The sequence below is a fragment of the Humulus lupulus genome, chromosome X, assembly GCF_963169125.1.
Source record: "Humulus lupulus chromosome X, drHumLupu1.1, whole genome shotgun sequence".
Classification (NCBI taxonomy): Eukaryota; Viridiplantae; Streptophyta; class Magnoliopsida; order Rosales; family Cannabaceae; genus Humulus; species Humulus lupulus.
Window position 1 is genome coordinate 185,061,504 of NC_084802.1, and position 18,129 is coordinate 185,079,632.

Here is an 18,129-nt window from a genome sequence, read left to right on the forward strand (position 1 = left end):
TTTTGTGACTAATATTTTTAGTCACAAACTTTTTAGTGATGACATAAGTAAGATAATTTTTCTTTAGTTACAAATTTTTTACCTGTAGTCACAAATTTTATTGTGATTAAAACTAAGATTTTTTGTAGTATAGTTGGCTATAATTAATATAATATAATATATACTACATAGTACATTTCATGTTGAAACCTTTTAATATAATTTATGAAATTTAGTGATATTCACATTAATTTTATTATACAACACAATAAATATACATAATATATATGTGACTTATATTAAAAATATTATGTAATAATACGTGTTTAAGAGGTATATATATATATTCATTTAAAAAACTACAAAAATAAAATACACTTTATTAATCTAATGATATTCCCATTAGTTCGTAAAACTACATATATCTATTTCAAATATTTTAATATATAGCAAAATATTAAATAGTTTATGAAATAGTCAGAACTATGCAATAAATGAGTAAAAAGATTCATATAACATCGTTCCATAACTAGAAAAAATAACGATTGATTATTGTCTGATCTCATTCCATAATTAGAAAAAATTGCTCTTGTTCTTCCTTCATGGATTACCAATACCAACACCAATAATAATAATAATAATGATCATACAAGTTACTCTCATCATCAGCAAGCATTATATTATATCATGATCAACATAATTAAATTAAAGCATGCTTAAGTCACTCTCATCATCAGAAGCAACCATTGATTATATATGATAATAATTAGGTATATATATATGTATATATTTTTGGATGCATTTTACTTTGTGCCTTACTTAATTTACAGTTGGCAAATATCACATTTTTCTCTAATTAAGAAGAAAAACAAAAATTGCACACAAAATATGTATTAGGTGTGTGATGTTTAATCTGTATTAAGTTCACACAAATGAACTAATCACATTTGTTTAATGTGTGTTAAAAATAGTATTACGTGTGATGTTTTAGTGCATATTTGTGATGACATGATTATTCTTAAATTAATAGACCGTGATATGAACGCTTAGAACTAATAATTAAAGAAGCTAATTAAGAATGAAAATATAGCCAAATGGGGTACCAATTTTTTTGTCATCCCTGTTTTTATTTATTTTTAATTCTTTGTTATCGTTATCATGGTTTCGGTACGACGAAATCGGAGATGGGAGGTAGTTGTGTAAAAAACTTTAATTAGTGTACTCTATTAGTATCTAGAAATAATGATTATATATATATATTTATAGGAATCGTATAGGTACAGTTTGTATGTATAGGGTATATATTTTTTAAGAAAAGAAACTGACACATATATGCTATGCTATGCTGGGTAAATCTGCTGTGCTGCTACGGTTTTTAATTTTTTTCTTTTTTTAAAAAAGCTGTAATACCCACCTGCCCCTACTCTACTCGACTTTACTCTCCCATATTATATTACACTTAACTCTTCTTTGACACTACAAATTGAGTTATTATTTATTAAAATTGTTGTATACATCAAAAGTAGGGCTGAGTATTAGGCGGGTTGGTCGGGTTACAAGGTATTTTTACTCGTCAAATATCATAATTAGGTTAGCAAAAGTGACTCGTAACTTGCCCAATTAAGAATTTTTTTTTTTAACCCGTCCAATAATTTGGGCGGGTTGGTCGGGTTAACCCGCCCAAACCGAAATTGTATTTTTTTTTGGGCGGGTCAACCCGCCCAAACAAAAGTGGTATTTTTTTTTTTTTTACATTTTTTTCTTTTAAATACTAGTACTAATAGTGTGAAATTTATCTTTTTAGGCTTAAAACAATATTTTAAATTATAGTAAAAAAATTAAAACAAAACTTAATTAATTTATATATTTATTTGAATATATTAAAAATAATAAATTCTTAATTAGGCGGGTTGGGTTATATTGGGCGGGTTGATAATTATTTTCAACCCGCCCAATGTAACAATTGGGCGATTTAAATTTTAGTCAGTTTATTCGGGTTGCGTTTTTTGGCGGTTTTTTTGGGTTGGTTTAGGCGAATTATTCGGGTTGGGCGGGTTGTAAAAATTTCTGGACACCCCTAATCAAAAGCTTATGTTAATATGTGAAACGTGAATTTAAACAGCCAATTTTGTAACGGGTGATTATATTTTTGTTGGGGGGATTTTAGAGAAATATAATATTTGTTTGACCAATTGTGAATGTGATTGCTCTAATATATGATAGTTGAAACTTAGTCATAGAGTTGTTAGTGGTGCTCAACACCTTGCTTGTTACAATTTTGATTTTGGGTATTTTTTATTATTATTTTTTTTTTTATTTATGTATTTTGTCTATGGATGAGTAGAGTTAGTACTGGTTTAGATGCAATTTTTTATTTAAAATTAATAACCTTTTTAAATAAAAAAACTACTAGTTTCAATTATCAAAGAATCTCAAAAGAGAGATTTCAACGATAATATAATTGAATGGCTGTTTAAGACTCTTTTTTTTTAATAACCTTTTTTAGCAAAGGGAGACATCATTATGGAGATAAGACAGTTCTACTCTTAGTAATGGCAAATTCGTAAATAGTAAAAAATCCATGTGCAAATTCACAATTTGACCTATAAACTATGGGAGCTATTACATGGGGTTGACTTATTTTGTATATATATTTTTTCCCCAAAAAAATAGACAGACAATAATAGTTAAAATAAATAAATAAAAAGAGCAAAGAGTTGTTGAAGTCCATCCAAGAATCTGTTAACCGAAACACGTTTTCTAAATCTCTATTCCAAATTTTACTATAATATAATTTACTCTCTGTTCACCAGCTGCCGTCACCGTTAACTAATATGTCGTCTTCTTAACTCTAGAGTTTGTTTTTAAGGAAACCGTTAACTACACTTCTAACTATTTCTGCTTATTCTATGCTATTACATATCTGTTGTGAAGATTGTTTATTATTTTAAAGCACAAATGTAACATCACTTCACACACATTTTTTTATTTTATCTCTAAGTTTTACATTATACCATACATCAGCTTCTCTATATATTTCTCTATATCATTTAAATATTATATCTTTAAACATATTTTATTACTTAAAGTAAAATAAAATAATTGAAAAAGAAAAAAAAATAATAAATATATACTAAATGGAGAGAGAAAGCTTATAAAGAAAAATAATAATATTAAAATATTATATAAATGATATGTAAATGTTATGTAGATGTAGATATAGATTAATTGGAGTTTGTGCATAACTATTATAAATATATGTATAAATGAGCTCATGGAATATGTTTTTATGAGTTTTAGCTAAATATTATAGAGAAAGTGTATTACAAAATATATCACAAAAACATACAATTTTATAATTTATCTCAAACTTTTACATTATATCATACATCTGCTTCTCTATTTTTTCACTACATCATTTATATATTATATTTTAAAAAATATTTTATTCATTTTAAGATATAAAATAATTAAATATAATAGTATCACACTCATATATATACAAAAGTTTATAAAAAAATAATAAAATATGTATAGCTTGATGAATAGTGTTTCACTACATATAGAGAAATACTATTCATTTAGGTAAAAAAATATAACTTTACATCACCCATTGGAAGACTACTTAACCATTTTTTTTTTCTATATTATAAAGAATAACACATTTTAGCTCATCTATTGTGAGTGCTCCTAATAAATCCAAAAAATCCAAGTGTTCTTTATTTTATATATATTTCCCTAAAATTAATTATAAGGTGATTTGTCCAAATTTGAAAACACAAACATTTATTATATTATCATGTATGTATATGTGCTAATATTAATTTTTTTTAAATTATGAAAAATTTAATAATAATTGGGACAAAGAGAGGATATACTTTTGCATGTAATATTGGAGATAAAATAAATACTTCAAAAGTTATTCTTATTTTTACTTTATGTTTTGAAGTTTTGAATTATATATATGCCATAAAAATTAATTAAATTAAAATTTGGATTTAACTTTTAGATATATATGTCGCTTAGCTAAGGCTTTTTTTTTTTTTTTTAAGAAGCTGCCGTAATAGCTATATCTAGGTAATAGGTAGGTCGAATTGTGTATTTATAAAAAAAATAAAAAAATGTGGACAAAATAAGTTGAAATAATGTGACATCAAAATAAATTATTTTTAAATTGCAAAACATTTGAAGCTTTAGACAATTGACTAATTAGTCAAAAGGTGCTGATGATAAAATTTAATCATTGTAGCGATAGATCTCATTTTAATATAAAATATCAAAATATATACATTTGAATACAATTTTAAATATATATTCAATTATTAATGTAAATTTTGTTGAAATTCCATGATTTTGTTGTTCAGAGAATACCTTTCCTTATTTGATATATTTTGTAAAAAGCCGGCAAAGATAATTAGCCAACTATGTTGATTTCTTTTGAGAATTTTATGGTCCTAATTTAGTGTTGTATTCTTTTCATTCTAAGGAATAATAAATAATGTAACCATTTATTTACAACAAATTTATGATATTTTAAAATACTAATGTAATATTTTAAATTTATGCTTTACAAACTAGTTTTTCTTTTCAAAATGTTCCCACATAAACATGAAAGGTTGAGTATTAATATCAAGAATGTATTTTCGAAATATAAATATTTTTATTAATTATTCTCTATTATAGAAATAAAATAAGGGTATTTGAATAACAAAATAATATTAATCTTGGTTAATAAAAAAAATGCAATATTGTCACAATCCCACTGAAAAGCCCAACAAATAACATTTTATAGAGATAAAATACGACAATGGCCAATAGCCCTGTAGTTGATGTCAACCACAGTCAAAATGAATTGTGGGCCACGCATAAGCCCAATAAAATTAGGGTTTGGTCATCTTTCTATTGTTATATTAATAGAACATAACATCAAGTGAGAAGACATATATAAGACATCAAATGCATTTCACTTTATTTTGTCAACAGAGAAAAATAGAGAACTTTGTTAGCTCTGAATTGTGAGAAGAAGACTCTCCCATGTGTTGAGATTCAAAAGTGTGTTATTGAGTATCCTACCAAATAGCATAGACATCCACTTGTCACCTTCTCTTTGTGTGAGCCATAGTATGAAAGATGGTGGGTTAGGAGGCCAAGACGCATTGAAACTTCACGAACAATTTTAGGACTGTTCCAGCTATATTTTGAAAATTCTTTGAGAAATAGAAGTTGTAGATATTTTTCTAAGCTTTCCAAAACGTGTTGAATCATCCAAATAGGAGTTATATCGAGTGAGATATAGCCAAAATACGATTAGTTCATGGGGATATCACAATAATATTAAAAGAAAATTAACATCTATTAGTTTTAGTTTAAGTTTTAAATTTTAAATTTTATTTTGATTAGTTTTAGTTAGTATGAGACTATTATAAATAGAGGTCTGACCATGCTCTTCATGCATCTTTCAGTCTCATTAAAAGAGCCTACAACACTTATAATCAAACATGGAGCGTAAATAACCTAATTTCGAAGTGTGTGGCTTTGGAAAACAAGCTGAAAAAGGAGAAGAATGAGTCAGCTCATTATGTTTCTCAACTTAAGCCAAATAAAAGAAAAGGGAGATTAAAAAATCAGAGGAACAACACTGATAATAAAAAGGAGCATAACAATGGACATAAAAAGGAGAATGCTCAATCGAAGTATGCTAATGTTAAGTGTTTCTTCTGTGATAAAATGGGCCATGAATGTTTTTGTTGATTGGAAAGCAAAGTGATAATCATAGTTCAATATCAAGGATTAAATTTGATTGGTTGTTTTAGATACTATCAAAGAACTATTGTTTTTAAAAGTGGCCACAATATTTTTCTTGTTACTCAACCCATGAGTCATTTTTAAATAAAATTATTTTAATATATATATGTTTACCGAGTTTTTCGGAAACTAGAATTATAAAAGATTAGAGAGCTTAAGAAGAAAAGATTAGAGATAATCGCACAAGGGATTTTATGTGGTTGGGACGTTAAAGAGCCTTAGTCCACGAGTTAGTTGTATTAGAGCTTAATGAGCTTTAGTAATGGAGTTTTCTCTGAATTTGAGCAGAGTAATTGCTTACAAGAGAAAAATCGGATCTTTTCCACAGTGCATAACTGTTCATATTTATAGGCAGTTGAGTGCTCTGGGTTTGGACCGGACTAATCCGAGCCCAATAAGGGTATAAACACTATTTGCTCACTGATGGAGGCTTAACACAAATGATTTTATTGACTAAAATACACTAATCAAGGCTCATTGGGCCGACTTGGGCACTGCCACGTTATAAGACTGACCACAGTACGCAACTTCAGTTTGATTCGCGTGGGATTCACGTAGGTTTCTGAGGAGATCCGAGGGACAGGATCCATCAGAGTAGTGGCAGTACGGTTCTGAAATAGCGGCGTACATTCCGTATGTAACCTCTTCTGCAGGTTAGTTATGGGGACAAGACTCCGTGTTTCTCAGGGTGATGTTAGTGTCGGGAACGGTTTATCACGCCCAATCCGGTCGCCCGGTCCGGGTTCATTTACTAACATCCTGATCCATTTACTAGGACCCTGGTTTGTGTTACCAGAGTTCGGATTCATCCGCTGCTATCCCAGTCCAGTTTTAGATCCGGGAAGATGAAACGTGCCAACTTCATGGTCCCGACTTTCATTATGGGACATTGTTGGGCTTATTGATATTTGAGTAGCCAGGACTCACTCCTTCCCCGTCTATTGGGCTTGATCTGGGCCTTAAGTCCCTTCAGGGTGGCCCATGGACTCAATGTACGAGATCGCGAATGTAGGGAGGAAACAGGGATAACAATATATATAAATATATGTATTACAAAATTAATGTAGCACAAGTGGGAGAATGTTATATTTTTATTTGGGCTTACATTATTTATTTTAAAGTTTTATAAACTAGAGAAATTATAATAAATGACCCAAAATAATGGCATGAAGAAACTAATGTCCTCATTTTTTAAATTGTAGAGAAATGACCATTTTATTTTGTTGATTACCTAATTTATCATTTTGCACCAAGCCCCAAGTGAATATTAGAGTTTATCTAAATAATGATTGTTTTGGGGCTATTTTGCTCGTTTCCCTTATAAAATATGGGTTGATAAATAGTTCTTTGCTGATCTAGCCCATTTAATTTTAGTGATCTCTTGTTTATGGGCTTAGTATCTATAGTAGTCTAGTTGAGGTAGAAGTGTGATCTTTTTAGTTAACTGAAGTCTTTGATGATGATGTTCAGTCCAACTAGGTTAATATAAGCTAAGTCTCATCCCGGACTTTATATATTTGAATAGTCTCATCGCTATTCTGTAGTCTGATAATCTGCTTCAGAAATAAAGGTTCTAGGGAGGAATGCTTAATTGGTTAGTATTGCACTAACAATTCATGTTTTCTTTATGGGTGAATCATGTATGTTTTTTGTATTCTTGAATTATTTATAGTGTTCTAAATTATATGCAAAAATATTGATAAGATGTTGTATGAATATCTAACAGATCAAAGAATGTATGGTGGGAGAAAACAGATGAAAGAATGAGGTTTTTCTCTCAATTCTAAAAAAAAAAAATATTAAAAAAATTACATAAATATTTTATAATAATTTTGAAATTAAATTTTGTATTCATTAACTTCCTATCATCTAAATTTCCAAACATAGCCAGAATGTCAACTAATTCAGCTCATTCAACATGAAAGGTCTCTTGTGAGAATTACAGAGAAAAGGCTGAGTGATACACTATATATATATATATATATATATTTTGTATATATAATTAAAGAGTGAGTGTAAATGTTAAATTTTAAATGTAATGTTTTCAATGGCACACTAAAAGCTAAATTTGAGAGAATATTAACGCTCATTTGGACGTGTTTGACATGCAGCCAAAGAAAAATGGAGGTTACTTTTTCAGTTCTAAAAATAATAATATAAGGCTGTCTTTATCTACAAATTCACGATGGTATGTATAAGAGGTTACTGTTTATCCCACCCTCTTTTTGCAGAGACAATAATTCAAGAGCAAAGAAATAAAAAACCAGTTTGACTTCCTAGAGGTATCTAGAGATTACTCAATATTATATATATTGAGTAACAAGAAGTTGTTTTTGTTTCATTTACTTGCAAAATCCAGTTTGGTAACCGGCTACTGTGTAAAAGTAATATTCTTTTAATGCACAGTATTTTTATATAACGTTTTTTATTTGATTATCTGTTTAGAGATCTACAAGAAAGTGAAATGTATTTTCTTGGAAAAAATTACAGCTGAAACCTGACGAAACAGAGGAAGAAGTAGTAGTTGCAGTTCTAGTTGCAGTGATAGTGAGTGGAAACAACTTGGTCTTCTTCTCCGATCCAAATCCGAAGCCTCTATTTGGTAATAATCCATAATGAAGAAATAATCTTTTTACAATAATCAATTTTTAGTTTTTCTAGTTATAGAACTTTTTACTCATTTATTATTGCATAACTCTGAGTACTATTTCATAAACTATTTAATATTTTGTTATTTATTTAAATGTTTGAAATAGATATAAGGACATAATTTATTAATGAGAATATCACTAGATTAATAAAGTTTATTTAAATGAATATATATATATACATCTTAAAACACGTATTATTCCATAATATTTTTAATATAAGTCACGTATATATTAATGTGAATAATATTTCAAAAAAAATTAATAATATAAATAAAATAAAAATAGAAAAAGTCACTGTAAACAATAGTATATATGTATCACTTATTTTTAATTTCTAATGTATCTCACAATATTTTTTAGTGAATTTGATAAAGAAAAATAACTCTTGATAAAAAATAAACTATCACACTATAAGATAAAAAAAAATAATACGTATGTATTTATTATTTTTAAATAAATATAATTTAATTATTTAAATTATTATAAAATATCTTTAAAATATTCTATTTTAATTAAATAATTAATTTATTTTTGTTATAGTTTTTGAATTTGACTGTGACAATAAAATATTATATATTATATGTTTAATATAATATTAAACTTAAATTTTAAAAAAATTTATTTAAGTTATTAAATATATGATTTTATTATTTTTAAATAATTATTATTGTAAAATATTTTTAAAATATTATATTTTAATTTATTTAATTTTTTATTTATTTAATTTTATTTAAGTTTGAATCATATTTATAATTTAACGTTAAATATAAAAATATTCTCTTAAAATTAATAAAAATAATAAAAAACCATTAAAATAAAAAAAATTCCTTATCTATACTTTTTTTTATATAGAAGATTTATATATATATATTTGATCTGTATACATTTTATAAGATTAGTTAAGATAGAGGTTGATCGAGAAAGAATAAATAAAACAGTGAGAACTGTTTTTCATGTATGAGAAATATATGCATTGCTTGCACATATGTGGGCTTTATATATTTAGTATTATTGGGCTTTCTAAAAATAGTAACCCATTAATTTCATCCACTTTCAAAATATAAAATAAACAAATAAATCTAACACATGAGTGAGGAGGTGTGTATATGTAGAGAGAGTAGGTATGCACCGGCGCATATCTTCAGTGATTTTTTTGTGTTTATCGGCTCGTGAACAGTTTTGAGTGTGATTTTTATGATATTGTTTAGTGTAGTTATTTAGAGAATTTTGTAAATTTTAATGAAACTCCGAATAATTTACAGTGCCGAAAACTAGGTTCAAACAGACTGTTTTCCACACGTATAAAAAAAATTACTCACGCGTGCAACAACCTATTTGAACCTAGATTTCAGCACGGTAAATTATTCAGAATTTCCTGAAAATTTGCAAAATGCTCTAAATAACTACAATAAACATAGTCATAAAAAAAAATCGCACCGAAAACTATTCATAAGCCAGAAAACACAAAATATCACAAAAAGTATGCACCGGTGCATACCTTTTCAGATATGCACCATAGCAATACCCATAGTTTATATTGGTAATTCTATGGCGCATACCTGAAAATGTATGTACCAGTGCATACCTTTTGTGACTTTTTGTATTTTTTGGCTCGTGAACAGTTTTCGGCTCGATTTTTTTTTTATGACTGTGTTTATTGTAGTTATTTAGAGCATCTGGTAAATTTTCAGGAAATTCCGAATAATTTACCATACCGAAAATTAGGTTCAAGCAGACTGTTTTCCACGCGTTTAAAAAAAATTAATCACGCGTGCAACAACCTATTTGAACCTAGATTTCGTCACTGTAAATTATTCAGAATTTCCTGAAAATTTGCAGGATGCTCTAAATAACTACAATAAACACGGTCATACAAAAATCGCACTAAAAATTATTCACGAGCCGAGAAACACAAAAAATCACAAAAGATATGCACCGATGCATACCTTTTTAGGTATGCACTATAGCAATACCCATAGTTTATATACATATTTGAGAGTAATAGTTTACATAAAAATAAATCCTCCACCAATAATAGTTTTATCAGTCTTTTGAGAGAGAGGGTATACATGTCAAAGTTTATTCTGTTGTGTTCTTCTCATTAATGCTTCAGGACCACTCTACAAAGCATTTTCCATATATACCCACGGGTGAGTTTTATGTGCCATTTACATCTCTATAAAAAATTAAACTTCACTTTTAACATGATATATATACACACCACAACACGCTCTCCCCCGCCACCGTGAGCGGCAGCAGCAGCAGCAGCCCACCACCACCACCGCCGCTTAGTCTCCCACGAAGCCTTCTCAGCAGTGGCTCTGCAGTGGTTCCGGTCAAGGAACAACTCCTCTTCCGGTGATCTCCGCTTGAAGAAAAGAAGTCCATCGGAGAGCTTCGCCATTGTTAAGTCTTCGTTTGATCCTCAGAAGGATTTTAGAGAATCAATGGTGGAGATGATTGTGGAGAACAACATCAGAGCTTCCAAAGACTTGGAAGATCTTCTTGCATGTTATCTCTCTCTCAATTCAGATGAGTATCATGATCTTATTATCAAGGTGTTCAAGCAAGTCTGGTATGACCTCACTGATCTCAGCTCATGCTCGATCCATCTTCAGTGAGGTCACACCAGACTTGCTTGAACACCTTGATAATAAGATCATGATACTCATCTGAATTGAGAGAGAGATAACACGCAAGAAGATCTTCCAAGTCTTTGGAAGCTTTGATGTTGTTCTCCACAATCATCTCCACCATTGATTCTCTAAAATCCTTCGGAGGATCAAACGAAGACTTAACAATGGCGAAGCTCTCCGATGGACTTCTTTTCTTCAAGCGGAGATCACCGGAAGAGGAGTTGTTCCTTGACCGGAACCACTGCAGAGCCACTGCTGAGAAGGCTTCGTGGGAGACTAAGCGGCGGTGGTGGTGGTGGGCTGCTGCTGCCGCCCACGGTGGCGGGGGAGAGCGTGGTGTGGTGTAAGCCTGGAGTTGTGGCCAAGCTTATGGGGTTGGACGCCATGCCTGTGCCGGTCAAGAGGAGGAAGCAACATCATGATCGTCGAGTGGAGATAATGGACGGTCGTGATGAGAAGGAGATGTTGTTAAAAACTAGTGGCGGTGGTGGTTACTGTAATGTGATGAAGCCGGTAATGGGTGTAGAACCCAGGCTTGTTTTGGTTTGGGATTTGGTGTTGTGGTTGGGTAAGAGTATAAATATTTCAAAATGGATTCCTATTGTTCTCTTCCACAAGTACCATTACTAAAGTAGAACAATATTAATGCATTTTGAAATATTTATACTTGCAAGTTACTCAAATATTATAGAACTACATATAGGAAAAGTTACTGTGGGATTTACATAGTGTCTACTTTATGTAATTCTCATTATTATGGATTTCTTTTTTAGAGAACATAAGAGAATAGTTAACAATTTTATATTTTGTCATATGTACATTTATGAATTTGATCTAAAATGAAGACTCATACTGTGTTAAAATGAAGTGGCTATACAATACGGTACTTCATCATTTGTGCTCAGCTCTTAAAAAAAACACATATAACAGAGCAAAATATAATCACAAAAACTAGATTTGATTAGTTCAGCATCAAACTCAATTTTTGTTACCGAGAGTCATTAAAAAACAAGAATTAGATACGAAATTTTGATTGATAGCTTGGAGAAAAAGTTATATAACTTATGATTGATCGATGATGTAAAAAAAAAAAAAAAAATTAAAATAATCACAGGGCATACTTTCAAACACATATGCATGAACATATAAAATTTATATAGAAATTTCAGAATTGTGATCTTGTAGTGACTTATTTAATGCATAGTGATACATGTTGTCCCAATATCATAATCAAAGCTCATGACTATATTGCAATATTTACAATATATAAAGGAACAAACTAGCAATATATAAACAGTCTGATATGGCCATTGCTGCATTTCTTCCTTTAATTGCTTGATTATGTTTCATGGAAGAAGAAGAGAAGAACGATCGGGGAAGAAGAAAATTGGTTTTCTTTTTTTATACTATTTAATGTTTTTTATTGTATTATCAAAAAATTAAATTTTTTTTGTTAATATTTTGAACTATATTTAAATTATTTTTTATATAAATATTACCTAGACCATTAATATGATGACACATGCCATCATAATTATCCATGACTCTAAAACCAGCCTCCAAAAGATTCCATACCATGATAGGTTTTTTAAATGAACGTATCAAGAAAGTCAATGCATGCAGAGGTTGAGAAATTGGACCACACTCAAACCACTACTACTACAGCTACTACTAAGAGGACTGCCCTTGGTAATGGTAATTATCAGGGAAAACTTATCTTAGGAGAAAGTTACATCTCTGAGGACTCTCTGGGAACCAACTTACTCAGTTTGCTTCTGATTTGGATGACAAAATTGAACAAGTGAATGAGGCATTTGATTCATAACTACCAGTATTATTATTTTGGTATGCAAGAGACATTGAGAAGTAGTAGTGCTAGTGCTTATAATGTGCAGCCTAGCTTTGTTCAGTATTATTCTCTTCATGATCCTCATCAGGCTGCAGTGGTGGCTACTCAAATGTACCACCAGCACCAGCACCAGCACCAGCACCATCAGCAGCTTCAACTTTCTTATTATAATGATAATAAAACTTAGCTCTTCTTCCTCAAAGACACTAGTTCCCTTCCATCCCAGCTCCCAACCAGTGTTCTTTGATATGAATAATCATTATAGCAATGGCTTCTTCACTAGGCTGTTGATTTCTAATGATTATGCAGCTGATCAGCACTATGGTTCTAGTACTAGTGGCACTGCTCTTCTAGAAGGACAAGGTGATCATGGTCAATATGATGTGAAAAGCAGTAATAACATTATATTATTTCTTAATATGATCATGATCATGGTCAACACTCTAATTCCTAATATTTTCTTCTTTTTTTTCAACTAATGATTTATGATCATTATAATATGATGACATGTGATAAATTCAATAGCCCCTCTAAGTACTGTCAACATATGCAGACCAGCCACTATTGTCATTACTGCTCAGTGCTCGATTCAGACTCTGAATTGCTTTACTATCCGGCCATGGAGCCAATGATGAGTGATCATATATGCATGCTGCTGCTACAAGAACACAATGGAAAAGAAAAGACACCCCAGAAGTTTAGCTTGACTATGCAGAGGAGTGATCTGAAGATTATCTTGACTTGGAGCACTCAATCAAAAGATATTCAACATGCATATATAGTAGTTAAAGCTAGTAGTATTTTGCGTTATAATATTATCTCACATGTTGGAGCAAGAATCTGTTGTAATTTTACAAGTGAAATTATTTCTCAAATATGCCATGGATATTATATACATGACAACTTGGTTGGCATTTTGTCCTTTCAATTTAGGAAATTATATACTCTACTTGACAACATGGTTGCCATGTGAGGCTGTGCATGGCTATGACACTACTTTCACTTTCACATATTCAGCCAGGCAAATCCTTAGCAGTATTGAAATCCTTGTTTTTTATCCTGTATTGACTTGAAGTTTTCTATTATAAATATCTGATTAATCTTCAAGCAGGGTATGATTGGACATCTTCAAGTGTCTGTCCTTTCAGACTGGCTCTCAGTTAACCAGCCTGTCGAATTTTCTGAGACTGTTAAAGGTCGAAGGTGGCTTATGCCTCATCAAAAGCTTCCATGGAAAAAGGATAGTGCTTCAGTCTGGCCCAGTCATGTCTACTTATCAGAAAGGGAGATTGGAATGAATCTTATCACCATTTCTGAAGGACGCCCTTCAAATAAGAAAGCTAATAACTATGCAATAGACTCTCGCTTGACAAATATATCTTGTGCACGACTAAATGAGATCAAACCAAATCCCGGCTGGCTTCATGGACATTACAACATGAGCATGGAAAAGGAACCTTATGGACTGACTAGCTCTTGATTCCTTCATCTTTCCTATCACGTTTTCGGATTCTCTTTGAGAGTCTGAAAGGTTCTCCAATGTTTGTCTTTGTTGATCAAAACGACTCAAACATGACATGAAAATTGGACGAAAGTGGCCATAATGGGATTGGTAGAACATGTATGTACTGTGAGCTCAGATGACAGCAATGAAGAAACTGATATTTACTTAACAAGAAGACTTTTAGGCTGCAGTAGATCGTCATATATAGTCATTGATCGTATCAGAAGGGCCAGTTCAGGAATTATATCTGGAGCATACTCTTCAAAGAAGCCAATCCAAAGTATCTTGGCCTTAACAATCACACTAGTACAGTTTATGTATCTGTTTATATTCAAACCATTCATTAGTAAGGGAATCCACCTGGTTGATAGCGTTTCTGTTCCGTGCGAGATAGGTACTTTTGGCATATCTATCAGTATGACTAACACAAATCCAATTGAAACACAAAAGTTGGGATTTGTTATGCTGGCTCTCCTCTTCTTCTCCTTTGTTAGTCACATTATACATGAGTGGTATGCGCTTATAAGTTCTTTGTTATGACTATCACATCCTCAGAAAAATTCTCTCAAGCATGGATTGAAGTCTGCTTGAGGTCTTGTTCTTCCCTTCCTCTCAAGAAAGCACTGGTCTGGGGTCACACCAAGCTCTTCTCAACCCAAAACAGGCCTAGTTTCTGGCCTTCCTCTAATTCCAGGAACCGAATTGAGATGAAGTGAGGAAGAGCACCATTTTCTGATCCTATTGGTGCCATGCATGACAGCAACGGTAGTACCCATGCTTAGTCCTGGCTCACCATGCCCAGTTGTAGAGAGAAATGTTGGCTTGCAGGGAACAGGAGAGGGAAAACAACCAAAGGGATATGAACAAGAGTCAGAGAATGAGATGAAAAAGTTAAGGGCATTGGCAAGGGCTAGTTTTGCAGGAGACTCAAGTAGTACGGAAGCTAGCACTAGCTACGCATATAGGTAGTGAATAGCGATCTTAATTTGTCTTAAAAAAATGAGTACTTGTATAGAATTCTTAAGATTCAGTGATTCACAAAGTTTCTGGAGAGTACATAATGTTGTCTCTTGTGAAACTATCTAGCTCAATCCATCTGATATGCAAACTCCTTAACGACCCTTGAAAGGAATCTATCAATTTTTTCTATCATTGATTACATCTGATATCGATTATCATAAATTTAGTCTTTTAGATTCGCAAGTTTATGTTTCTGTGGCATTGATTCAAATCGTTCTAACAGAAGCTTGAGGAGGAAATGAATTGTAATGCTCTGCTGTGAGCTTGTTATTTCAATCAGTATTTATAGAGTACAAGAGGCTAATACGAATCAAGAAAAGCCTAACCACTTAAGAGAATAACAGACTCAACAACTAACTGCAAACCAAGCATAACCAACCAAACTAATTACAAAAATTAAGTATGGTTAACACTTATTAATGTTTGGAATTTTATCCAAAGTGCAAATATAAATTTGGGGAATATGGAATATGTGGAGATTTTGAATAATGTGATATAATTTTTTAGTAGTGGTTAATAAAAATAAAAGGGAAATTTGACATTTTATGCTAAAATTAAACACATGGTGTTTAACTATACTACCTAATTATATATTTTTTAACTATTCTTTTAATTCTTTTTCATCCCAAAAATACCCTTCTTCTAAACCCAAAAAAAGTCACCTTCATTTCTCTCTCTCTCTCTCTCTCTCAGACCAAAAAAAACCACCACGGCTTGCAGTCAGCCGGACCTCCACCCACCACGACCTCAGCCAGACCTCAGCCGGACCTCCCACACACTCAACCGACCTCCACATTCATTTTTCTCACCCAAAAACATTGAGTAAGTGTTTTTTATGCAAAATATTATTGGCTTTTGTTATATTTAGTGTAAGTTGTATGGATCTGCACATTGTTGGTTGTATTTTGTCCATTTTGTGTTCTGAAATGAAAGTAGACTATGCTCCGTTTTCTGCGTTGTTTTCTAGGTTTTTCATTTTTTTTGTGATTTTTGAACGATAAATTGCGATTTTGTGCGATTTCTACCAAAGTCAGAGGTTAGGGATGAAACTATGCGACATTTGAACGATGCCATTGCGATTTTGTGCGATGTTATATGTGTGGCAAAAACTAAGTATTTTTGGGCGATTTGTGGGCGACTTTATCTGTGTGCGATACTTGTACGATGCCTGTGCGATATCATTGCGATTTTGTCTGTATTAATTTTGTCCAAAATTTCTTGCGATAGTTGTGCGACTTTGTGCGATGTTTTTGCGATATTGAACGATATGTGTGCGATTTTAAATTTGTACGACTTTATTTGTATTTTTTTCTGATTTAATTTTTTTTTGTTTGTGATAGATTCAACTGTATTTGTGCCTGTATTGTATGATGGTGTTTGGGCTGTTGAGGGTTTCAACTGGGTATTCAATTCCCCAACAAGTAAGACGTTGATGTTTGACATTGACACTACTCTGGAAAAGTTGCGTGAAATTTTGTATCGGGCCATTGCTTTTTCTTTGGTTTCTTATAAATTTGCGATATTAAGCGATGTTGTGCGATTTTGTGCGACTTATCATGACAAGTATGGTTGTTTGGCGTTGTTTGTGTTTGCTTTGCAATTTTTGAACGACATTTGGGCGATATTGTGCGATTATTTAGGGAAAATAATGATAGTTTATGGCATTTGTATTGTTTTGCGATATTGAGCTATTTGAGCGACAGTCAAGGTGCTCATAGTTTTAGCGATCTTTGTGCGATTATATTGGATAGGTTTTGCGATTTTAATTTAAAAACCTTATACATTTTTTCTGCGATTCATTGCGATGTTTGTGCGATTCATAATTGTAGTTTTGCAAGTTTTTGTGAGTTCTTTTGCGACATTTGTGCGATTAATAATAATTCCTATTTTTAAAAATGCAGATGGCTCCAGAGCTCGTTCTCCCATTGTTCGAGCATTTTCCAGGGCGTATCAGCTACAGAGGGAACGGGTACTTCACTCCTATAAAGGATAAGTTCGAAGCCTTTAAGTTGACTGATAATGTGAAGGAAAGTCCCTTCGGATCGTTTTGGAATGTCAGTGTTCTTCAATTCTCCGGGGTGATTGTGCATGAACTGTTATTGAGGAAAAAGAAAGTCAGTGAAGTTAAAAACGATGAAGTGTGGATCCACATCCAACTCTTCATACAAAACTTCACGCAACTTTTCCAGAGTAGTGTCAATGTCAAACATCAACGTCTTACTTGTTGGGGAATTGAATACCCAGTTGAAACCCTTGAAAGCCCAAACACCATCATACAATACAGGCACAAATACAGTTGAATCTGTCACAAACAAAAAAAATTTAAATCAGAAAAAAGTACAAATAAAGTCGTACAAATTTAAAATCGCACACATATCGTTCAATATCGCAAAAACATCGCACAACTATCGCAAGAAATTTTGGACAAAATTAATACAGACAAAATCGCAATGATATCGCACAGGCATCGCACAAGTATCGCACACAAATAAAGTCGCCCACAAATTGCCCAAAAATTGGCCTAAAATCGCCCAAAAATACTTAGTTTTTGCCACACATATAACATCGCACAAAATCGCAATGGCATCGTTCAAATGTCGCATAGTTTCATATCTAACCTCTGACTTTGGTAGAAATCGCACAAAATCGCAATTTATCGTTCAAAAATCACAAAAAAAATGAAAA

The 18,129-nt window shown here is 31.6% G+C and overlaps 1 pseudogene; it reads left to right on the forward strand.

Annotated features, from left to right (window-relative positions):
* The first annotated feature begins 11,251 nt into the window (after positions 1-11,251).
* LOC133806501 (uncharacterized) lies at positions 11,252-15,393 on the forward strand (annotated as a pseudogene).
* Positions 15,394-18,129: the final 2,736 nt, after the last annotated feature.